This window comes from Oryctolagus cuniculus, chromosome 9 (genome assembly GCF_964237555.1).
Source record: "Oryctolagus cuniculus chromosome 9, mOryCun1.1, whole genome shotgun sequence".
NCBI lineage: Eukaryota > Metazoa > Chordata > Mammalia > Lagomorpha > Leporidae > Oryctolagus > Oryctolagus cuniculus.
The window spans coordinates 52138123-52150541 of NC_091440.1; the positions used below are offsets into that span (position 1 = coordinate 52138123).

The following is a 12419-nucleotide window of genomic DNA, read 5'->3' on the forward strand; positions in this document are numbered from 1 at the left end:
TAAAATAACCATTGTATTGACAATATGTTCACTCAAACCTATCATAAATATTTTCCATTATACTGTAACCATGTTAATGAATTTCTAACACAGCTGTGTAACAGTTCATCCAGAAGACTGATTATAATTAACCATTCACTTATTGTTGGACATTTAGGTAGTTCCTACTTTTTGCTATTCTGATAATCTACAATGACAATCTCCTAGCCATTAGAATTTTTTTTTTTCCTTTTTTATTTCCCCAGCAGCTATTAACATTGGATTAGTGGTTGTAAAAGTTCTGGGATAAAATCACAAGGATTATTCCAGTTAACACTGCCATTAGCAATGTCTAAGAGTATCCTTGCTAGCATGTTATTGTTTAATTTTTCCATTAACTGATAAAGTTAAAACTGTACTTAAATGTTTCAATTTACATTTGATTTCTACCACAGTTCATTATTTCTAATTGTTTTAAATGAAAGATGACTAGCTACTTCAGCAAGAAACCATATTGAGCATAAGTCAACAGTTTAAGTCAAAAAAAATTTAGAAAATCTTTAATAGTTACTCTAATTATGGCATAAGTAGCTGTTATTGTGCTGCATGGTAATCAGGCATTAATGGCAAGCAAATCACTTACTTGGCTATTGTTACTGTTGTTTACATGTAGATAGCTTAAGCATTCTTAGATTGTAGGGGAGTGTTGGACCACTTGACCTACAAACCTTTGTGGCTCTTAGAAAGATCCCTGGATATGACCCCCGATGTGATACAAAAGGGAAGTTCTCTTTGTCCTTTAACTCTGTATACCCTTCATAAACTGAGCATCTGATAAAGACAGGCATTATATATTTAGTTGTGCTGAGGGTCACTACTCTACTGAGAAGACAAGACCAAGTCAGGGAAAACTCAAAGTGTCTGAAGAAATTGCCAACAAATCCCTTATCTCTTAACTTTATGATTACTCCTCAGGTTAAGGATCTAAGTTTTCAGTGAGACTTCTGAAGAACTATTAGCTTGAAACTATTTACATCTCCTTTCCTATAGAGAAAATGAAAGGATAAAAGAAACATTTATATTCCAGTTTTACCACTTAACCAAATAATGGAGGTGTGAGCTGAGAAACAGGATTTAAAGGACTTCCCTCGGAACAATCTTTGTCCTCAACACTGTCTAAATTTCCAAGTATTAGAGTTGCTTTGATGTTTCTAAGCACACAATTCTGGGAAGATTAAAGAAGAAAGGTGAGAGTGGGAAGGGAAAGAAGTGGTAATACTAATACACACTCTATTATAGTGAAGATTAATTTAATCAGCTTGGTTTTACAATCTTAGAATACTTAATTCTAAAGCATGCAGAGGATAGGAATAATAGTTCCAATATAGAGAGGACAGAGAAAGAGGTGAAATGAGTTAAGTCATTCTGGATTACTTTGAAAATGCATAGCTCAGGACACTAGACTACAGAAGAACTGGGAAGAAGGAGGCCACCCTTATGATAATAAAATTTAACATTTCTATAGGAGGTTACAAAGCACATTTACATAAATCATATTATTTAATCCTCCCAAAAAAGCCTGTACTGAAACTGAGAGCCAGAGATATTAAATAACTTACCCAAAGTCACATAGGTAGTAAGTGGCAGAGCCGGGACTCCAACCCAGGTCTTCTGACTCCTCCAGTGCATTTCCAGCTCCCCTGGAGCTGAAGCAGGGGCAAAAAGGGAGGTGGAAGTAACTTGCCCAATACCAGCTTTGCCCTCTCCCCTTTCTTCAAAGGTGAAGTAGAGCAGACAATAGACTCTCAGTGACCCTTTTTTACCAGATCTTTTCAGGATAAAGCACACAGCATCCACAAATGTTTCTCAGCATTGGGTCCAAGAATGGCAATAAGTACTAAACAATGTCAGAGGTATTTTTAGTCATACTTTGCCATTTATGTTCACTGGAACCACAAAGCATTGTAATACTTCTCATTTCAGAGAGTAAAAAGTTTTTATATAATTAAAACTATTAAAATCAGTTTTCTTAAAAATTCTTTAGTAGTTTCAAACCTTTTAAATTACACCGTTCTAAAAATTATTTTGAAAAGTCTAAGAACCAAGACATCAAATCTACCAGTAACCTACTCCGTGACCACTTTTTACTTATTTTAATCACCTTCCCTCTGTGATTATTTTCATTAAAGCAATGAAAATCACTAGAATGGGAAGAAAATGCACTTACTCAAGCATTACAGGGTCAACTTTCAATCTTTTCAATAAATAGGAAAATGTATGCATCATCTTCTTGATATTAATCTTATTTTTTAAAGTATGCCTAAAATGCTTTAATGTAGTCTCTTTATAATGTAATCTTTTATAATTAAATCTCTACAGGAAAATTTAGACTTTCCCATCTCTAGTTTCTTAAATATTTTTTTCTCAAAGGAATTACATGAGGTACTTCAAAAAGTTTATGGAAAATGGAATTAAAACATGTTTATTTTGGTGAAAAATATTCTATAGTATATATATAACTTTTTTCATATTATGCATTTTCCATGGACTTTTTGAAAACCCTGTAAATATTAATTTCCTATCTTAAGTATTTACTTTTCTAACAAGCTTTACTCAATGAGAAATTTTATTTCCTTGGCTAATTTTGTAAGAATACAAAGATACAATTTAAAAGAACTGGGTGTATTATCAAGTTTTTAACATCCCATTCTTTCAAATTCTTTCTAGTTGTGAGAACTGCTATCAGTAGAGCCAATTGTATATTTATTATTTTTACTTATTACGGCATACAAAAGCCTAGTCAGGGATATTAGTATATTTTTGCCCAAAGCTTTAAAAGGCTTTTTGAACTTTAAGCCATCCTATAATTAACTATACTCTGAGTGGCAGTCTTCTCTGCTTGGAAAATATTCAGCCAAATACATAACAGCCACTTGAAACTTTTGAGATGAATATAATAGTTAAACACTCACACACAAAGCCAAATAAAGTAAAAAAAAGAAAGAAAGAAAGAAACAGGAAGTTTGATAAGGGAGAAGACAGAATGAGACCAGAAATAAAAGGAAAGAAGGGAAAAAAATGTCCACCTGGAATAGGTAAAATATGTAGAGCAAGTAATACTGCTCTCAAGCTCTTGATGTATGCCCCCCTTTTCCTTTGCTTTAAAAAGACTTTGATTTCATATTTTAAAAATCTGATTAAGTTGAACAGTCTTTTCAGTATTGATGGCCAAGTTCAGGATTTCCTGATGATAGTAAGATTTATATTAGCTGACCACTTTATGAGAAAAAATGCATTAGTGTACTTCCTCCACATTATTTTAAGCCTTACTTCCTTGTGTTTTCAAGATAAAATGTCCATTATATTGTCCTACATTATTCACTAAATAATACCAAAAAATAGCAACATTCAAAAACAAAATTACATATGCCTGTGAATTTTAGAATTTCAACCACAAAGGACTACAATTATGTTAACTTCTAATATCTTGCTTTATGTAACAAGATCTTTGTTACCATTACCAGGAGGGTTGACCCTAATTTCCTAATCAAAAAACAAAAAAGCAAGCAGATTCAGGCATGACGATAATGCCAATAAAAGTTTTTTAAAGTTAATATGATTACTGAAAAGTCAGTTTTGGCTTTCTTTTCGCTATCCCATTTATTTAAAATGCACAACAAAACTGTAATCAAGAACCATGCCAACACTAGTTCCCAGATTAGTACCATCTCAGTCTGATGGTGACCTTATCAATATTAGGTAGCCTATGGGGGAAAGGAAACGTATCTTTTATTTTTTTAATGCCCTTTTCATTCTTTGAGTATACAGACGAACGTATTTTTTAAAGAAGCTTTGATATAAAAAGAATTCAAAGACTATTTGATGAATAAAACAATTATATTAAACCATCATGTTCAGGCCTGATATATGAGGAAGAACTCTTTAGTAACAAATGTGACCATAAGGACTCTATCAATCATTCAACAAATAATTACTGGCCTCCTTCCACTGTCCAGCTACCAACTCAGTCTGTTCACTCTTAAAATTTTCATACCATCAAGTCCTAAAGAATTTCATATTTACAATATATATCTATTGATTATTTACAATCCATCTGCATTTTCAATAAGTATGATCCAACAATAAATTTTGTTCTTGTGGATAGTTACAAGTGTTTGGAACAGGAATGTTTATTGAAATAAGAATATTTCTCCCTCCACATTCTAAGGGAGCTCTGAAACTAGATCTAAGATTATCAGTTCATCTGATTTAAAAACTGGTATCAGGAAAGTAAGAACAGAGGTCAAGAGCTGTGAAGAGTGGGTGTGTTTTTTAGGAAGCTTTGAATAACAAGTTTATAAGTAATTAAAACAATACAATTTTGGCATTAAGCCTGGCAGTTAGGATGACAGAATGTCTGAATACCATATTAGAATGTGTGGGTTCCATACCTGGCTCCAACTCTTGACTCCAGCTTCCTGCTAATGCTGACCCTGGGATATAGTGGGTGATGGCTTGAATGGTATCCCTGCCACTCACATGGGAGGCCTGGACTGAGTTCCCACCAGCTCAGCACCAGTCACACAGGCATCTCAGGAGTGAACCATTAGGTGGGAGCTCTCAGCTCTCTCTCTCTCTTTCTCTCCCTGCCCTCTCAAAAATAAATAAATAAATAAATATAATTCATAGGCTTCAGAGACAGCATTATCAGCCTATTAGTAAAAGCACAACACAAATGTTGAAAAAAAGAAGAAATTTTGGTCACTTAGGAGGCTATTTCTCCATTTAAGGATGTCCAAACACTCAATGGAATAAACTTTCTTTGATACTTTTTGTAGTAACTAGTGTCAGTTCACCAAAAAGAACAACAAAAACAAAAAGACAATAAAAACCAAAAAAATTCATATTTTGCCTTAGGCTAAATTATTAAAGAATAACAAAAAATTACAAGAAATGATGAAAATACCTTACTGATAGAATACATAAACATCATGTAAGTTATCAGGTAAGAATTACAGAAAGCAACATTAGCTACAATGAGAATCTTCACAAATGGCATTTTCTGAAAGTTAATACATACACATTTCCAGAATTAAAGTTAAAATTAAAAGGTCACTGAATTGAGTATTACTACAAGTAAAAGAAAATCATTATTTTTATGTACGTATTTAAAAGGACCAGAAAATTTCAGGCATATATTTGTCTTCTATTCATAGAAAAGAAGACTCTTGGAATGTGTTTAAGAAGTTGCTTTTTATATAGTTGGCTTCTATTTATAATACATAAAAATAGTATTAGAGGTTCAGAAAATCCTCAAACAATACAGTTTAAAGATAAATCTTGGGGCTGGTGCCATGGCATAGCGGGTAAAACTACCACCTACAGTGCCGGTATCCCATATGGGCACCGGTTTGAGTCCCGGCTGCTACACTTCCAATCCAGCTCTCAGCTATGGGAAAGCAGTGGAAGATGGCCCAAGTCCTTGGCACTTGCACCCTCATGGGAGACCCGCAGAAAGCTCCTGGCTCCTGTCTTCGGGTTGGTGCAGCTCCAGTTGTTGCGGCCACTTGGGGAGTGAACCACTGGATGAAGACCTCTCTCTCTCTCTGCCTCTGCCTCTCTGTAACTCTGAATTTCAAATAAATAAATAAATCAAATCTTAAAAAAAAAAAAGGTAAATCTTTACTCATTTTACACATGGGAAATTCAAAAACTAGTGAGATAAGGGGTGGGGTAGTTCTATGGGCAAATTCTGAAGTGCTACAAACTATAACTCTCTCGCTTGGAAGTTTAAAATACATGTTGACTTACTGACTTAAAGAAGTCCTGTAATTAAAGTATACTCAAATTTTTAACCCAGAATTTTCTAAATTTGTTTCACCATGAAGTGGGACTAATGAACTCAGAACACACTTTAGAAACTCTCAGCTTGATCGACAAGGCAAAGTTTTTGGTACCAAAAACTGATGACTTTTGTATTTATATTGAGGTCTAAGGTATTTAACCATAATCTTTTCATTATCTTTAAACTATATGAGTGGCTTTTTTTTTTTTTTAAAGGCAAATAAAATGTACTCACTGTTGCAGTATTTCCTTTCCCTTCTGAATGGAGCTTTCATCCAGTGACAGGGAAGTTACTCAAGGGAGTTATTCAAGGGAGCTATTTCAAGCCAATGTGTAAAAACTCTTGCCAGGAGTTCCCAAGTTTATTAGAACTGGAAGCTCTATAACATCAAGTATTTCTCACAGGGTGACAGATCAACTCTGCTCTTCTACTAGATGTGTGATGATGAAACCTATTATATACAGTTCTAGAATCAACAGCACAGGTCCAGTAAAGTTCAGGAAATTAGGATCAGTAGAAAGGTAGTCCACAAGATACCAAAATATATCACCCACCGGGGGTGAAAAGAAAAAGAAGTTAAAAGAACACCCAAACACCGCCACGGCTCACTTGGCTAATCCTCTACCTGCAGCGCCGGCACCCCGGGTTCTAGTCCCGGTTGGGGCCCCGGGTTCTGTCCCGGTTGCTCCTCTTCCAGTTCAGCTCTCTGCTGTGGCCCCGGAAGGCAGTGGAGGATGGCCCAAGTGCTTGGGCCCTGCACCCGCATGGGAGACCAGGAGGAAGCACCTGGCTCCTGGCTACTGGCTTCGGATCAGCACAGCGCACCGACTGTAGCTGCCATTTGGGGGGTGAACCAAAGGAAGGAAGATCTTTCTCTCTATCAAAAAAAAAAAAAAAAAAAAAAAAAAACAACAACAACAACAACAAAAAACACCCAAACAGATATAATGCTTAGGAAAGAGAATGAAAACAGGGAGGATGACTAAAAAACAAGATAATAAAAAATACAAACAAATAGTATTAAACAGAGACACGTGATGATCAAAAAAGATTTAAAAAGAATGAGTAGCTATTACATAGAGTTAAAAAAATGAAATGTATATGGGTGAAAATGAAATCTTGAGATTTTATAATTGTTTATAGCCCTGTCTATACTCCTGTGCAACAGTGGTCTTTCTACATTCTACTTGTTGAATTCTTTATTTAGAGAAGGATTAAGCCTGTGATGATAAAGTAAATGGAAAGCATGTTATCACAAATATTGAAAGAAAAAAAAGAAAAGAAGGAAGGAGGGAGGGAGGAAAGGAGGAGAGGAAGTATCAGATTGTACTTAAAATTGTAAATATATAATACATAAAATCTGTTCTCTTTGTATAAATAATAATTAAAAAAAACTCCAATGGGTAACTGATGAATCATGATGGTATGCAATCAAAAACATATCACAAGTCTGCTCTCAGCCCATCTTCATCAAAGTTCAAAGTTCCCCATCAGTGACTACAGAAGAGACAAGCCACACCTAGGGAGTTCCATCTGGAGAAGAGCAAAGCTCAGGGTTTAACAACCAACATTGTTTTTCTATTGTTTTAAATGCTGATTTAAAAAGCTCAGAAATTAAACAGAATTATATGCTTTTTTATGAATTCAAGAACGATGCCTCTTCAGATATATAAAATTTATAAACTATGCTGACAAGAGTGTCAAGATACATACCCAATATATGATTGACAACTTTGGAAACACAGAAATGAAACAAAACAAAAATAACCTTCAGATTCATTTATTTTACTACTTTATTTCCTGTGCAATGATTATATTAGCAGTCTTCTGCATATATTTGCAAAGGAATGATAAATTTCAGTGAAGTCTGCAATTACAGCTTTTAAAAGTCCCTAGAAGTAAAGTAAGTGAAAAGACAAAATGTGTAAGAGAACAAGTTTCGGATCTATAAGTCAAAACTATCAAAGAAAAAATAAGTTCACCCAAAAACCTCAGGTCCCTTCACAGCTGTGGCTCTCATCCATGATACCTCCTTAAACTACTTTGAAGGAAAAATCAGAATTAGCATTCAGTATAAATGTACACCATCATGAATTTACTTAATTAACCAACACAATATATTCAAAAGTCCATACTTCAGCTGCCATTAATAAAGGGGACACTTAGGTGATAAAAGATTAATATAGCATCTGCTGGTATTATGCACACATAGAAAAAAGAATGCGGATTTTTCAAACAGTTAATGATACACTGATACATAATATTGACAATATTTAAATCATTTGCGGTTTAAGTTGTCTTATGAACTGTAATTCAGGTTAGAAACTAATCTAAAGACAATCATTAAATAACTTTAAAAAGAAAGCATGTCTTATACTCTGCCATGTTTTCTCACCTTTAGAAAAAAAGAACAAAAAGTAAGCTGTATATTCACTAATGAATATAAGAAGACTCAGATTACCCAGAAACCATTTAAGTTTTTATGTGCAGCTTCAATAGATCACAATATATTACAAAATACCAATTCAAACATATTTTCATATAGTTTCTTAAAATAGCCTATTATTCCTTACTCATAATTTAAGTGGTAAAATACAATGTCAATACTGACTAGTGTAGCCAAATCAAAACTAAATTCTAAGATTTTCATACTATCCAATTAAATTTAGTTATCACAAACTAAATTTGAGTTTCAAGGGTTAGACATGAATAACTGTTCAGATGAAATATTTACGCATATGGACTACATTCTTGAAGGAGTAATCTCTCTATGTCAGCCCCTTTCATATCTATAGTAAAGTGGTTTTGTTTAATTCACAATCTCCTGAAGGAATCTTATGAGGCTGGGTAGTAGATGAAGAAATAAAGCTGGTGAATTTTCAAAGGAAAGTGTCCCAAAATATGCACATTGGGAGAAATATATTTCAGTATTTATGTTTTTGGTGCAGAAATTTAAGCCTGGTAAATTATATCCACTAATTTATTTAAGAATTTATCAGTAAGAATGACAAATATGCTAGATTATTATAAAATAGGCTCTTGTACTTTTTAAAATACTGATTGGTTAACTTCACCATTAACACAATTTTACTCTTCTTTTGATGTTAATGGTTTCTATCACAATGTCCTCTTTTAAAGATCTATTATGATATTTTTATATCAAATATAAGCTACATACAGTCTATCACTATATCATTAAAATTAATAAGACATTTTTAAAAACTCATTAATTTATGTATCACAACTACATTTCCTTCTACTTTAAATAGGTTAGGAGTCTTTTGGTTCTATGTTTCATTTTAACTTTTTATTAGGGATAAAATAATTTATGGATTTTCATGTTATTTGAATTTTAAGATATCCAAAGTGCTCCCCCCAGGATGCCATTACTAAAAACAAAAAATTATGTAAAGTAATTTCAAAATTAAAACATAAGATAAACTGTTAAAAAAACATGCTGTGGCCCGGGAAGGCAGTGGAGGATGGCCCAAGTGCTTGGCCCTGCACCCGCATAGGAGACCAGGAGGACACACCTGGCTCCTGGCTTCGGATCGGCACAGCGCGCCGGCTGTAGCTTCCATTTGGGGGGTGAACCAATGGAAGGAAGACCTTTCTCTCTCACTGTCTAACTCTGCCTGTCAAAAAAAATGCCAATATGGAAAAGTATATACAGTATAACTGCCATAAAAAACAGACCCCAGACCATTCTAAAAGCAAATTTTACTTTTTAAATAAAGAAAAAATAGATAAGAATTTTAAATAGATAAAATTAACTATTATACTTTCCTCCTCGATAATTTTTTAAAACTAAGGTAGAATATAGAAAAGACCTGCACATTATTTAAATTAAATCTTCAGCAAACAAGAGGATTTTTTCAACTACTACTTTGTTTTAAAGTTTCAAGAGGTAAGGATAAATATGTATTTATGTTTATTTCATATAATTGAAATGATAATTTTCTTACCTTTGTGCAGAGGCAGAGATTTTTTTAAAATGTGTTTTATGGACTTATGTACATCCCTCACCTAGAACAGTACCTGGAAACTTATAGGTATGCAATAAATATTTGTTGAATGACTAAGCAATCTAGAGAAAAACACTTAAGAAAGGATGATTACCTAAAAGCCCTGTAATAATCTACCTGTCACTTTCCAAAACTAATGTCCAAGATGATATATACAACAAGGACGTACAACTAACCGTTATCTATAGAATCACAATTACTAGAGATGGAACAACAGCTGAACAATGATTATTTCCTGATACTAAGAAGCAAATATTATAAATTGTTAAAAACAAAGTTTAGAAACCAGCATGCTCTAGAACATTTCTTGGGATATAGAAGTCTCAACAGAATACAGGTTGTGAATATACTTGGAAAATCATGACTTGAGAGTGTATTCCCAGGTTTAGAAGAGTAATTTAGAGACAACATGCAAAAACACAAAAGGTTTGCCTGAACAGCAGGCTAAGGTATTTTACAGTGTTTCCAAATTGGCTGTGGCATCTTTATACTAATTTCCGGGCATCAGTTCTAGAGTTAAAAGGAAACATTTTGGAAAGGGCATGCAAGGAACAGAACAGCAGAATTTCTTTGCCCCTAATGTTTTTTCATATCATGGTGAAAAATATAAAATAATACAGTTTTATCCATATGTAATGTGATAAATAATACATGAGACTCCATGCTTCATTTACTTTGCCAAAACAAAGAAAATTCCACCAAAAAGGAAAAACCTGATAATGTTCAAATAACTCATTCTTTGAAAACACAAAATTAAGTTAGAGCATTTATCCAATGAATAATGAACTTAGAACCTCACATTATGTGATAATTAGAAAGTTCACTATAATAATGGCACTAACAGAATATCTTATGCTAGCCAAAGTAATCAGGAGAAATTTAGCTAGAACAAACAAACAAAAATCATTGATGAGTTACCAAAAAGTTGAATGAATCATTTTGGAAGAAACATGGTAACTAATCATAACCAGAACATATGTACATTTTGACCATTCAAAATATACATCTGTTCTAGAAGTAAAAAAAAACAAAAACAAAAACAAAAACAAAAAACCAGAAGTATCTAAATGGATTATAGATACATTTTTAGCCCATAGGCAGAAATAAAACAAATAATTCCTGAACCTCATGAGAAAAACATTAACACTTAGATATAAAGTTTTAACTTGATTTTTATTTCAATTTTCCATACAATGGATTATTAATGTAGTCACTCAGTCTCTTAAAATTTCATGCTTTTATTTAATGATTTATTCTTATACCTTTAAGAAACAATACAAATAATTGATTCTATAAAGGCTTTTTGGTTTGTATGCAGGCTTTTTTGGTTGTTTTTACTGAAAATTACTTAAAAAAGTCCTCACTGAATGATCGTTGCTAATAAACCTCAATAAAAGATATAATATCATAATAAAAAATAGTAATGCAAATTTGCAGTGCAAAAGTTAAAAAATTAAAATTCCACACCCATGGTATGAATGTAAATGTGCTAAGGCCTTTAATAAACTCCCAGCACCTTCTCAGCCCTTTAATTTTTTTAGTATGACTTATCAATTAGAGTTAACCTTATTGTCACAGTGTTTTTCTGTTGATAATTTTTTTAATTTAACCAATTTAATATTTGTTACAATTTCTTAGTTACAAAAATAAACAGTGCTCACAGACCCAAGCACTAACTCTCTCAGAGGCTGAGAGAACTCAGTACTAATTGCACATTCTGTGTACGGCAGTTACATAGAATCTATTTCTTCAGGGGCTTTTTGTGCATATATGCACATGTATTTTTTAAAAATGGAGATGAAGTAAAAAATGTTAATCTGGTGGGCTCTGTTCTTCCAGAAAGAGACATTTCTCTCAACTAAGTATTCATGCCAATGTTTTCTTGAAAATGATATGCATGATCCAAAAATGTTTTATATTAATTTAAGCAAAATCATAAAACATCATCAATCATTTGACTACCTATAAGTAGGAGAAAAGAAATACTAGAACCTCCAAAAGACTTAGGGATTCTATCGCTTCTTCCTGCAAAATATTTCAAGCATCTTATAAAAAGATTTTTAAGTTTACCTCAGAAAAAGAAAATAGGTTAAAAAACAGCAAAATAAAGGAAATTAGTATTCATGGATGGACAGAAAGAACATGAAAGTATTGTGGTTCAGAACAGAATTACTAAATGGCTATGACATCTAATAAATTTATAGTGCAGTTATGTTTTCACAGACCTAAAATCAAGATAAAGCACTGAAAACTATTAAGGAGAAAAAGGAAAAGTCACTGACTGTAGAAAGTAAATAATCACTTCAGGGCCAAATTTCTCTGAATTGAAAGAGCTACAGTGAGGAACAACAAATGTGCTCATCAGTTATGGCCACCCTAGAAGAGCAAAGGAAGAAGAAATGAAGAAAAATAATTTTTTCTTTAGGGAAAAAGAATAGAATTAATGTTTTATTAAATCTTATAAGCTAACCTAAGAATTCTGTTTTGACTCTTTGAATGCTATAGACAATAATGACTGGGAGCACATAATGAAAAGCAAACCAGGACTCAACTTCTAGAAATATAAATTC

At 33.0% G+C, this 12419-nt stretch overlaps 1 protein-coding gene across 2 annotated transcripts in view; it reads right to left on the reverse strand.

Annotated features, from left to right (window-relative positions):
- Nucleotides 1-12419, reverse strand: part of TDRD3 (tudor domain containing 3) — a 196508-nt gene that overhangs the window by 27531 nt on the left and 156558 nt on the right. Inside the window, exon 13 of one of the 2 annotated variants that reach the window (XR_007920946.2) lies at nucleotides 1599-1685. The exons of the other annotated variant lie outside the window; for it this stretch is intronic. The gene's annotated coding sequence lies outside the window, so the exon portion shown is untranslated. The remainder of the gene's footprint in view (nucleotides 1-1598; nucleotides 1686-12419) is intronic. 2 annotated transcript variants of the gene reach the window in all.